Consider the following 13,684-nt stretch of genomic DNA (forward strand, 5'->3'; position numbering starts at 1 on the left):
TTTGTCATATGTGGCCTTTATTATATTGAGGTAAGTTCCCTCTATGCCTACTTTCTGGAAGGTTTTTATCATAAATGGGTGTTGAATTTTGTCGAAAGCTTTATCTGCCTTATTGAGATGATCATACGGTTTTTGTCCTTCAGTTTATTAATATGGTGTATCATATTGATTGATTTGCGTATATTGAAGAATCCTTGCATTTCTGGGATAAACCCCACTTGATCATGGTGTATGATCCTTTTAATGTGCTGTGGATTCTGTTTGCTAGTATTTTGTTGAGGATTTTTACATCTATGTTCATCAGTGATATTGGCCTGTAGTTTTCTTTCTTTGTGACATCTTTGTCTGGTTTTGGCATCAGGGTGATGGTGGCCTTGAATAATGAGTTTGGGAGTGTTCCTCCCTGTGCTATATTTTGGAAGAGTTTGAGAAGGATAGGTGTAAGCTCTTCTTTAAATGTTTGATAGAATTCGCCTGTGAAGCCATCTGGTCCTGGGCTTTTGTTTGTTGGAAGATTTTTAATCACAGTCTCAATTTCAGTGCTTGTGATTGGTCTGTTTATATTTTCTATTTCTTCCTGGTTCAGTCTTGGAAGGTTGTACTTTTCTAAGAATGTGTCCATTTCTTCCAGGTTGTCCATTTTATTGGCATAGAGTTGCTTGTAGTAATCTCTCATAATCCTTTGTATTTCTGCAGTGTCAGTTGTTACTTCTCCTTTTTCATTTCTAATTCTATTGATCTGAGTCTTCTCCCTTTTTCTCTTGATGAGTCTGGCTAATGGTTTATCAATTTTGTTTATCTTCTCAAAGAACCAGCTTTTAGTTTTATTGATCTTTGTTATTGTTTCCTTCATTTCTTTTTCATTTATTTCTGATCTGATCTTTACAATTTCTTTCCTTCTGCTAACTTTGGGGTTTTTTTGTTCTTTCTCTAATTGCTTTAGGTGTAAGGTTAGGTTGTTTATTTGAGATGTTTCATGTTTCTTGAGGTATGATTGTATTGCTATAAACTTCCCTCTTAGAACTGCTTTTGCTGCATCCCATAGGTTTTGGGTCATTGTGTTTTCATTGTCATTTGTTTCTATATATTTTTTGATTTCCTCTTTGATTTCTTCATGATCTCTTGGTTATTTAGTAGTGTATTGTTTAGCCTCCATGTGTTTGTATTTTTTTACAGATTTTTTCCTGTAATTGATATCTAGTCTCATAGAGTTGTGGTCAGAAGAGATATTTGATATGATTTCAATTTTCTTAAATCTACCAAGGCTTGATTTGTGACCCAAGATATGATCTCTCCTGGAGAATGTTCCATGAGCACTTGAGAAGAAAGTGTATTCTGTTGTTTTTGGATGGAATGACCTATAAATATCAATTTAGTCCATCTTGTTTAATGTATCATTTAAAGCCTGTCTTTCCTTATTTATTTTCATTTTGGATGATCTATCCATTGGTGAAAGTGGGGTGTTAAAGTCCCCTACTATGATTGTGTTACTGTCAATTTCCCCTTTTATGGCTGTTAGCATTTGCCTTATGTATTGAGGTGCTCCTATGTTGGGTGCATAAATATTTACAATTGTTATATCTTCTTCTTGGATTGATCCCTTGATCATTATGTAGTGTCCTTCTTTGTCTCTTGTAATAGTCTTTATTTTAAAGTCTATGTTATCTGATATAAGAAAAAAGCTTGCTACTCCAGCTTTCTTTTGATTTCTATTTGCATGGAATATCTTTTTCTGTCCCCTCGCTTTCAGTCTGTATGTGTCCCAAGTCTGAAGTGGGTCTCTTGTAGACAGCATATATACGGATCTTGGTTCTGAATCCATTCAGCCTGTCTATGTCTTTTGGTTGGAGCATTTAATCCATTTACATTTAAGGTAGTTATCAATACGTATGTCCCTATTACCATTTTTTTAATTGTTTTTGGTTTGTTTTTGTAGGTCTTTTCCTTCTTTTGTGTTTCCTGCCTAGAGAAGTTCCTTTAGCATTTGCTGTAAAGCTGGTTTGGTGGTGCTGAATTCTCTTAGCTTTTGCTTGTCTGTAAAGGTTTTAATTTCTCCATCGATTCTAAATGAGATCCTTGCTGGGTAGTGTAATCTTGGTTGTGGGTTTTTTCCATTTCATCACTTTAAATATGTCCTGCCACTCCCTTCTGGCTTGCAGAGTTTCTGCTGAAAGATCAGCTGTTAACCTTATGGGGATTCCCTTGTATGTTATTTGCTGTTTTTCCCGTGTTGCTTTTAATATTTTTTCTTTGTATTTAATTTTTCATAGTTTGATTCATATGTGTCTTGGCATGTTTCTCCTTGGATTTATCTTGTATGGGACTCTCTGCGCTTCCTGGACTTGATTAACTATTTCCTTTCCCATATTAGAGAAGTTTTCAACTATAATCTCTTCAAATATTTTCTCAGTCCCTTTCTTTTTCTCTTCTTCTTCTGGGACCCCTATAATTCAAATGTTGGTGCATTTAATGTTGTCCCAGAGGTCTCTGAGACTGTCCTCAATTCTTTTCATTCTTTTTTCTTTATTGTGCTCTGCGGTAGTTATTTCCACTATTTTATCTTCCAGGTCACTTATCCATTCTTCTGCCTGAGTTATTCTGCTATTGATTCCTTCTAGAGAATTTTTAATTTCACGTATTGTGTTGTTCATCATTGTTTGTTTGCTCTTTAGTTCTTCTAGGTCCTTGTTAAACATTTCTTGTATTTTCTCCAATCTATTTCCAAGATTTTGGATCATTTTTACTATCATTACTGTGAATTCTTTTTCAGGTAGACTGCCTATTTCCTCTTCATTTGTTTGGTCTGGTGGGTTTTTACCTTGCTCCTTCATCTGCTGTGTATTTCTCTGTCTTCTCAGTTTGCTTAACTTACTGTGTTTGCGGTCTCCTTTTCCCAGGCTGCAGGTTCGTAGTTCCCGTTGTTTTTGGTATCTGTCCCCAGTGGCTAAGGTTGGTTCAGTGGGTTGTGTAGGCTTCCTGGTGGAGGGAACTAGTGCCTGAGTTCTGGTGGATGAGGCTGGATCTTGTCTTTCTGGTGGGCAGGTCCATGTCCGGTGGTGTGTTTGGGGTGTCTGTGACCTTATTATGATTTTAGGCAGCCTCTCTGCTAATGGGTGGAGTTGTGTTCCTGTCTTGGTAGTTGTTTGGCATAGGGTGTCCAGCACTGTAGCTTGTTGGTCGTTGAGTCGAGCTGGGTCTTAGCATTGAGATGGAGATCTCTGGGAGAGCCTTCGCCGTTTAATATTACATGGAGCTAGGAGGTCTCTGGTGGACCAAGGACCTGAACTTGGCTCTCCCACCTCAGAGGCACAGCCCTCACAGCTGGCTGGAGCACCAAGACCCTGTCAGCCTCATGGCTCAGAAGAAAAGGGAGAAAAAAAGAAAGAAAGTAAAAAATAAAATAAAGTTATTAAAATAAAAAAAATTATTAAGAAAAATTAAAAGTAATAAAAAAAGAGAAAAGAAAGGAAAGAAGATAGCAACCGAACCAAAAAAACAAATCCACAAATGCAATGATAACAAGTGCTACAGACCCTACTAAGAAAAAAAAAACAAACAAAAAAAACAAACCAATCGGACAGACAGAGTCCCAAGACAAATGGTAAAAGCAAAGCTATACAGACAAAATCACACACAGAAGCATATGCATACACACTCACAAAAAGAGAAAAAGGAAAAAATATATATATATTGTTGCTCCCAAAGTCTACCACCTCAATTTTGGGATGATTCGTTGTGTTTTCAGGTATGCCACAGATGCAGGGTTCATCAAGCTGATTGTGGAGATTTAATTCGCTGCTCCTGAGGCTGCTGGGAGAGATTTCCCTTTCTCTTTTTTGTTCGCACAGCTCCCGGGTTTCAGCTTTGGATTTGGCCCCACCTCTGCGTGTAGGTCATCTGAGGGCATCTGTTCTTCGCTCAGACAGGAGGGGGTTAAAGGAGCAGCTGATTAGGGGGCTCTGGCTCACTCAGGCCGGGGGAAGGGAGGGGTACGGATGCGGGGCGGGCCTGCAGCAGCAGAGGTCAACATGATGTTGCACCAGCTTGAGGCACACCGTGTGTTCTCCCGGGGCAGTTGTCCCTGGATCACAGGACCCTGGCAGTGGCGGGCTGCACAGGCTCCCGGGAGGGGCGGTGTGGAGAGTGAACTGTGCTTGCACACAGGCTTCTTGGTGGCAGCAGCAGTGGCCTTAGTGTTTCATGCCCATCTATGGGGTCCGCACTGATAGCCCCAGCTCACACCCGTCTCTGGAGCTTGTTTAGGTGGTGCTCTGAATCCCCTCTCCTCGCGCACCCCGAAACAATGGTCTCTTGCCTCTTCAGCAGGTCCAGACTTTTTCCCGGACTCCCTCCCGGCGAGCTGTGGTGCACTAGCCCCCTTCAGGCTCTGTTCACACAGCCAACCCCTGTCCTATCATTGGGATCCGACCTCTGAAGCCCGAGCCTCAGCTCCCAGTCCCACCCGCCCTGGCAGGGGAGCAGACAAGCCTCTCGGGCTGGTGAGTGCTGGTCGGCACTTGATCCTCTGTGCAGGAATCTCTCTGCTTTGCCCTCTGCACCCCTGTTGCTGCGGTCTCCTCCGTGGCTCTGAAGCTTCCCCCACCGCCACCCCCCATCTCTGCCAGTGAAGGGGCTCCTAGTGTGTGGAAACTTTTCCTCCTTTACAGCCACCTCCAGTGGTGCAGGTCCCGTCCCTATTCTTTTGTCTCTGTTTTTTCTTTTTCCCTACCCAGATACTTGCCTTTTGGGAAGTCTGAGGTCTTCTGTCAGTGTTCAGTAGGTGTTCTGTAGGAGCTGTTCCATGTGTAGTTGTATTTCTGACGTATTTGTGGGGAGGAAGGTGATCTCCTTGTCTTACTGTTCTGCCATCTTGAAGGTCCTTGGAAGGGCATTTTAGAAGGAAGGAATGAGCAGCACAGCATCTACATCACACTTTGGGGTAGACGTAGGTGGGGAGCTCAGCATCTTAAATGAAAAGGCAATGGTTGAGAAAGGAATCTTCTAGTATTTGTAGGGGATTATGATTATAAAACACTTTATAATGTAGGGTCTTGTCATTTGGAAGATAGCATTAAAAGTAATGATAGTTAACATGATCTTCTTTTGCTATGTGGCAACAAAGCTATACATGATTATCTTTTCTTCCTCTTTTTAGCTCAGTTTTATTTTCCCCCTATGCCCAGTTCTCTGTTGTTTAGAAAGAGAAATTTGAGAACTGTTTTGTTGCCCCATATTTAGGATTATCTTCCTTCAATACATAGAGAACTCTTCTTTCAAAGGAAGGGTTCTGTTTTCTGGCTACCCCTCCTTCTATTATTCCTTGTGGAATAATAAAATTCTATTAATAGATTGTCAGAGCCAGAGATTATCCTGAAGAATCCAACCCCCTCTTCCTAGAGGTGAGGAGACCAAAGCCTAATTGCCCAAGATCATACAACCAGTTAGTGGTTGCATATCCTGCCTTTTTTCCTGTGTTGTACACATACTACAAGGGACCATTTCTCAGTATCATGAAGAATGTTATTAATCCATCTCTATATTTAATGTGAACTTGACTTTTTTCCTAAACATTTGTCTGGGTCACTGATAACACATTTTGACATTGATCCTGCTGTACTTTGTGGCCTTTCATCAAATCTTAAATGAGAGGACAACTTAAGTTCTACACCTGAACATCTCACGCAATGCAGGAACTCCCTTTATAACATTTCTGATGAGTAAACATCTAGTTTTCTTTAACAGTTCCAGTGACAAGGAGCCTGGGCTGACTCTAAGTCATTCTGCCTTTCATTAGTCACATTTAACACAATACCCTCGGCTCAAGTCAGCCTAGCCCTTCTTCATTTTTTTAATCTTATTTGAGAACTTAAATCCTTTATTCTTAGGCCAGAAACACTTTTCTCAAAAAAACAAAGAAAAATTTCTGGGTTTCTCCTAATTTTTGACCCTGTTCTATTGTGTTTGTTTGTGCCATCAACTGTTCAAGTGTTTTAAAAATTGGAGCTTATTGAAGGGCTTGGCAAACAACTTGTAAAAATGAACACTCTCACCTATTTTGCCTTCATTTTGATGATTAGCGATCGTGTATTCTCTTTTTTCAGTGTCACAACAATGTCATGGAAGAGGCAGTGTGGAGATGTTGATATGGATGATGTTGAGTGAGGGTTGAAGGAGACTACTTCATTCACAGACGTCCACTCACCTGGTAAGAGATTTCAGACTTGCACGTTGATCAGTATCACTCAAGGTCAGTTTTGTTTTCTACAATACTATGTGTGCTGTCTTCATGAAAGCAATGTCTTGCACTTGTGACTACATTTGGGGATGGACATTTTGGGAGAATGTGGGATGGTTCATTGCATCCCTAAAATCAACCCAAGACTATAATCTCCTCCCCCATGACTTGTTGATAAGAGCCACCATGAAGTGAATGATTTTTTATTTTATACATTGTATCTATTGCGAGTAGCTAACTCCCTTCCTCTCTACTGGCTTCATATCTAGCCTAGATCTCTTAGAATGGAAACATAGTTTTTTCCAGTTTGTACATAGCTTCCCAAATTCAAGACAGCCGTTGGTGTTTGATTTCCACACTGGAATCTTGCCTATGAAATGTGTCCAACTGTTCCTAGGTAGTTTCTCAGTTATAGGCTAATTCCAATCATATTGAAACAAAATAGACTTATGAGACATAAGCTCAGTTTTTCGATTCTGAGAACTGGCATGTTTTCCTTCAGTTATATTATGAGAAGCGAGTTGGGAAGGGATGGATGAGAGTCGGCAGCTCTTGGCAGCTGGCACAGTGGAGGGCAGTGAATGGGGAGGAAGAGCAGGTACGTCTCTCTACTCTCTGGCCCTCAGCATCATCATCGGTAAGATGGGCATCCTGACATTGACCTGCTACTCTTTCTGCACATCCGTCAGGTAGCACATGTGAAGTGCCCCTCGTGGTGCTGGAAATATGGGAATCCCTCAGCAAATGGTGATTCCTTCTTTTATGACAAATGAGATCAGGCATGAAATGTGCTGTGTAGACTTCAAAGGTCTCACTATTATTGTTTGTTAGTTCTTTCTTGGGTGCTTAGAGTTTCACTCCTTAATTAGAGGCCACTCCCTTAACTTTTTTGGAACAGCATTAAATCCCAAAGGCTGCCTTTGATCTGGGCTGACTAGGTCACACCCAGGTTTTTAAATACAGTTATAATCTCCAGCTAATCATAGTATACATGCTGACAGCTTACTGCCCAGCAGGGGGTGAGTATAAACCAATAGCCTTATCCACCACTTCAGTCTCTCCATTCTTGGATTAACCAGATAAGAAGTGTGAGAAAGAGCTCTGACTTTCCCCTTTTGGGAGGCTTCCTGCAAAATAAGTCATTCTGGTCTAGGAAGCTCTGCTGTCCTACCTAATCCCTCGGGGGGCAGGCAGAGAACAGACAACAGGAGTCACCACAGTGTTGAAAAGCATAAGCCTTGGAATCAGACAGATGGGTTGATTCAAGTCCAAGATTATCCATTCCACTGCTGTAATGTAAGTGGTAGTTTATTTCATCATTCTAAGTCCATTTCCCTGTCTATAAAAGGGAGACCATCTTGCCTACTCATTGCATTGCTGTGTGATGCACTTGTCACATAGTAAATGCAAAATTCATACTAGTGTTTCTTTCCAGACTTTCTGCATGTGGACCAATGTCTGCCTCATCAGGGTGCTTTTCCTTCCTGTGCGGAGGAATCTGCCCCTTCCCAGTCCCCAAAAGGGACTATTTCCACTTAAATGGTTTCACAGCCTGCCTAAAAGGTCAAAAAGGACATATTCCTCATACACTTATTTATTCATTTATTCAACCTATTGACTCCCATCAAGGTCCTCAGCTATGAGATGCAGGTTAATTGGAAATTATATTTCATGTTAAAATACTAACAAATCTCTCGTACTGTACTAGAAAATAATCATTTAAGGAATACATTAATTCAGTAGTAGCGCTTCTGAGATGTTTTGTATTTTAGAAACTATATAAATCCTTCAGATGTTTTGATGAGACATGTTTGAATAATTAATTTATATGCTCATATATCTAAGAAGCTTGCAAAACTATTTTATTTGAATGCAATATATATATGTATATGTGTCTATATTTAATCTCTTATTACCTTGTGAATTATATAGTCATGTCATGTTTCCATTATTTAGACAGATCTCTGGAAATAAAGGGCGGTCTGTTATTTACTAAGAAAATAATTCCAGATTTATTTAAGGATTTCAGCTTTTCTCATCCAAAGCGAAACGCAATTAACTCACTCTGGCATTCTTTTGTTTAACATTTATGAAATAACTACTGCAAGGTGAGACTGCGTGATTCCTCAAGTTTGCCTTCTTGTTCCCATTGAACCTTTTCCAAAACAGTCTCCTCAGGCAAAGTCAGAGATTGAATATTGTTGGTATGCTGTAGAGGGAATGTCATAGTCAATATGCAGATATTAAATCCAAAAATAGTTGTTGGCCTAAGGAGGCAGCAAAGCTCCTGATTGGAATTGTGAAGTCAAGTGGAGGATGAGAAAGGGAGAACGGGGTGGGGGGTATGAAAGGCATGTTTCCTGTTTGTGTCTCTTCCACATTCCTGTGTTGAAACCCTAACCTTCCCCCCTGACCCCCGCCTCATGAGGGTACTTAGGTCATGAAGGTGGAGCCCTCATGTTGACGTTAGTGCCCTTATAAAGAAGAGAATTTAGAAAGCTTACTCTGCCCGCCCCGCACTCCCTGCCATGTGAAGACAGAGCAAGAAGGTGGCCGTCTGCAAACCCAGAAGGGAGCTCTCACCAGACCTGGCCATACTAGCACCCCGATCTCAGACTTCCAGCCTGCAGAACTGTGAGAAGTTTCTGTATAGGTCAGTCAGTCCATGGTGTTTTGTCACAGCAGCCTGGACTGACTGAGATAAAGCAGAAGAAGCATTTTGGGGAGTAGTGTGTATGATTAAGATGGTGTAGATTAAGTGGTACAGATGGATTCAAAGCATGGACGGCCAATGCCTAAGACATAGGTTTTTATTCCAACAATCAACCAGCCCTTACTGAGTATTACTGTATAGCAGACTGGAGATACAATGTGAAAATAGTCTTCCCTTCAAGCAAGTTTGTCCACTGGCTGTGCCTATCCCAGCACTACCCAGGACACAGGTCAAGGGTTCATGTTGTCTGACATGTCTCTAATGTAGCCTAAGATGTACCAGGCGGTCGTAGTTTAATGGTATTTGATGCTTAGCTTTGACACTTACCTCCTCTCTCTCTGATTCTTCACAAGAAATAAATACCTGGCTAAAATTTGATTTACCATGTAATTCTTCTACAGGGATTAAAAAGTATTTGTCAAAAGACACAGAACAGCTGCTCTCCCTGCCGATTGTAGTTTTCATTGTAAATTAATTAAATGACATGGTGTGGGTTCCACCTTGACAGACTGACTCTGTTTGCATCCTGGGTTAAAAAAAAAAAAAAAATCAGGGGCTGACCCTGGACTGGTGAAGTAAATGCATATTATGGGTATACAAGACCAAATATATACTTTTTAACCCCTTGGCTGTTCTTCTCTGAGCAATGGCAGACTTGGGCTTGAGTAGGAGAGAGTGGCAAGAAATATGGTGGGCACTGTGGAAAGGAGTGAAATGAGGTCTGGTCAGGACTCAGGAGGTGCCCTAGCTCCTGTTCTGACACAAACTCACAGTGTGATTCTTGGCAAATGGCTTAAAAACACTGTGTAACTTTTTCTGATCTACTGAAAAACAATAATGTCTAGTCCAGAGTCCTCTAAGGATATAAGACTAACTCGTAAGAAATAAGTATAGTATGAATAAATATAAAAAAAGAATCACATGTGTGATGATTATCCCTGGTGGTGTGTGTCAGAATCACCTGTTGTGAATTTTAAAAATCACAAATAACCAGGTTCCAACTCAGACTTATTAAGTTATCTCTCCCTCACCTTCACTACCACCCCCCACCCCCACCCCCACACAGAAAATGGATAAAAGTGATATGAAAAAGAGGTAGAGTTGGAGGAGACCATCCTGGGTTTCACATGAAGCGTATTTTCAAATGGAGGCTGCTGAATTGTGAGTCTCTGGAAGGCAGGAAGTGGGGTTGCTTTGTTTCTAGTTGTGTGCCCTTCAGCCTGAAACAGTGCGTTAGCCACAGTTAGCCCCCCTGAGCACAGTGCACTGACTGGAGTTTGGAGGTGGGGTCGGGATATTAGGGTTTTAGTCTCTGACCTTCATAGCTGTGTGACCTTGGGCAAGTCAGTTTCTCTCTCTAATCTTTGCTTTCTTGACCTGCAAAATAAGGTGATATGATATGGTGACCCTTAATGTTTTCCAAAGTACGGATTCTTGGGAGGCAGATTTGGGCTTGAATTCTGGCCCCAATATTTATTTTTTGGTCTCGTGCAAATTACCTGGCACCTAGTCTGTTAATTTCCTTCTACTTTCTTCTCCTCTCCTCCAAATTGTAATGTTCAGTGCATCTAACAGCAACATTTACTTCTGGTCTACCTCTTGCTTGTTTTGCTTTCAATTAATTATATGGAGCGATGATGAGTAAATACGTAATGAAAGGGGAGAAAGCCTAAGCTGTGATCAGACACTTCTGGCTCTAAAAGGTCTGAAAAATTCAACTTCTTAAGACAGTGACTCTGAGGAGATATTGGCACATTAACCACTCTGTCAAACTCATTGTAGTTTGCAAAGTACTTTCCAAAACATGGTATCATTTGAGCTTTCCAGCCATCCTGAGAATCACGCAGGCACGGATTGTTTTTCACTTTTGTTGAGGGTGTATCTCAGGCTCAGAGTTTTTAAATGACTAAGTCTACCTTCCTTCTTCTTCATAACAGCACTGATCGTTATTAGTAGTACAAAGTATATGATCTTCTTCAATGTTCAAAACACTCTCCGTATAATGTCATAGCGCCTATAAGTAGCACAGTGAAGTAAAATTCAACTTTGCCAGCCCATTTTACAGCTGAAGAGCCCTTATCTCTGAGAGATTAAATTGTTTGTCCAAGTTCATAAAAATTGTAAGTAGCAGATTCAAGAATTTAATTCTCTGAACTCTTTCAGCACTTTGGAAACTGTATGAATAGTTTCTTTAATTACTTCTGTATTTCCATCGATTCATCATCTTTTCTGAGAAAATTATTTCATAGAATTGATCGAAATTACACAACAAAGCAGAGGGGTGATCCTATTTGTACTTATTTCATTCTTGGAATTATCAAGACATAACCAAGGGAAAGATCATCTCATCAACCCCAAAGATTCTTACAATCAACGTCACTCAATGGCAGAGGATAGTTCCCGAAGCCAGATGTCACTCACTGAAGTCTTTAGATACAGGTCATTTCTGAGTTGCACACCAGTATAGCACCACATGGAGTGTCAAGTTACTTCAATCTGATATTTTGACTTGTACATGAATTCTATGCATTGAAAAAGTTATTGACCTGAATTATGTGATGGCTGCTAAATTCCAAAAAGAGTTACAAAAATAAACCAAACATGCTAATTAGAAATCTCCATCCCAGATTCAACCACATATCCCCCTTATCTCTAATGGAGGTAAGCTGGTTCATCTTAACATTTTCAGTTCTTGTTTTGTTGTATTTCCTTCCAACCTTTCGCAAAATATGTTATGAAATTTGAGTTTCTCTACTAATTTGGTAGGTAACACCAAAATGTGTTAATGATTGATCATATTTGTATTATACCTTGTCATAAAAATATCCATGTGCATTACTTTATTTAACTCCTATATATCTTATGATATAGGAATAAAATATAGTATGATTTTCCCGTTACACATGAGAAAAAGTAAATTTTAGATTGTTGCTAATAGTAACTTGAGAAATTGTGAATTCAGTTCTGCTAACTACAGCGTTTATCTTTTTTTTTTTTCCTCTACATATATGATAACTACTTTAAGATACCACTTTTGGGGCTGCTTTTTATAATCAGTGGACATATCTTCTAACCATTTGAGAGTTATTAGGTATGTAGCATTCACCCAGAATGCTCAGTGGCATAGAATAACTGTAGCTTTTGGTACAACTAAAAGATACAATAAGAAAGATTTTTAAATGGTTTAGCAGCTCTGAAAAGAAAAATCATCTCAGTTCAACAGTGTTCCCTCGTGTTTGTACATTTAATCCAGGTTCCTTTTTATGAGTTTCTGCTCTTGCTCAGAGAATTCTTTCTGCTGCTCTTTGTTCTGTTCATAGATGTATTTTGTTGAGTCTCCAAATGAGAAAAAAAATACAAAGAAGAAAAAACCATTTACATGTTATGATTTATTGTCACAATGGTTATGGTGGTGAGTGGGGATTCACTCTAGTTTATGAATAATATATTTACACTATTATGTCTCCTGGTAAAATTATAAGATTGATGTTCAACAAAGAGACTCTAAGCATGATGAATTGCTACCACATAAAGGTAGTCAGTCAATCTTTATCAGGTTCCATTCAGAATGAGCTGGAATTGTTGCAGGAATGCTCTGAGAGCTTTCCAACTGATGCTTTCTGCTGTATTCTTTCAATTCTTTTGGAAAAGAAATACTGAGCATCAGACCCACATTTTGTGATAACTTGGGCGGGCTCAGCAGCAGTGGATGCCGGGACTTAATACAGAAGGAGAGGCACAATCTACAATTCAGTTAGAATTGGGGCTTTTGGAGTGACTGAAAGGTTGTAATGTCAGCAGTTGAACATGCATTGTATTCAAATAGGCAGTGAATTTCATCTAGATTCAAGCTGGTGTTAAGGAAATGGATGTAGGCGGAGCCAGGCAGCATCAATTTTCTATACAATGACTTTTTCTAGCTAGAAGTAGTATAGCATTCTGGTTTCTTCAATCAACTTATGTTCCTTTAGTGCCTACTGCAACCCAAGCATTGCCACAGGCATTTGGATACATCAGAGAACAAAATGAATAAGTCCTTGCCCTCAGGAAACTTACTTGCTACTGGGAGACAGAAATACATTAAATAAGTAAATAGGTAGGAAGTCAGATGATGAAAATAACAATGCTGAAAAGTAAAGTAGGGTAAGAGGGATGGAGGGGGTGAGGGTGGCTAGAGGGACGATTTGCTTTTTTTTCTTTTATTTAATATTTGGGAAGACCTTGCTGATAAAGGGATATTTGAGGAAAAACATGCAGGAAGTGAAGGAGCAGGCCATGTGGATACCTGCTAGGAGCATTCCAGGTAATGGAACAAGAAGCACAAAGGCATTGGGATGAAGGTAAGCTCAGCATGTGTTTAGATGATTGGAATGGAAGCAGCATCAGTAAGGGATGCAAAGATGCACAGCAGTGCCTGCATCTGTGGGGAGCACAGGTGGAGTATGGAAGGAAGGACAGAGAGGAGGAAGGAACTGAGGATATCCATGTACTGAACGTAGCAGAGCACATGCTGAAGACCTTCTACATGCTGGACTCTGTGGGGATGCAGAGCAACCAGATCCTTATGTATGTCTTAAATATCTGCCTTGCTCCTGCTCTGTCTGAGCTAAATAGCTCAGAAACATCAAAGAAATACCACCAAATGTCCATTTTTTATATTCAGATCCTGGGCCATCTGGCCTTACCAAGCACACAGCTCACTCCAGGTCAGTCTTTCCAGGTTCCCAAGACTGTCC

At 40.2% G+C, this 13,684-nt stretch overlaps 1 long non-coding RNA gene across 1 annotated transcript in view; it reads left to right on the forward strand.

Annotated features, from left to right (window-relative positions):
- LOC309643627 overlaps positions 1 to 13,684 on the forward strand; it is a 98,233-nt gene that overhangs the window by 65,782 nt on the left and 18,767 nt on the right. The window contains exon 2 of the long non-coding RNA XR_014253910.1: positions 6,102 to 6,247. This is a non-coding gene — a long non-coding RNA (uncharacterized lncRNA). The remainder of the gene's footprint in view (positions 1 to 6,101; positions 6,248 to 13,684) is intronic.

Source organism: Balaenoptera physalus (assembly GCF_965194825.1).
Source record: "Balaenoptera physalus genome assembly, chromosome: 15".
Lineage (NCBI taxonomy): Eukaryota > Metazoa > Chordata > Mammalia > Artiodactyla > Balaenopteridae > Balaenoptera > Balaenoptera physalus.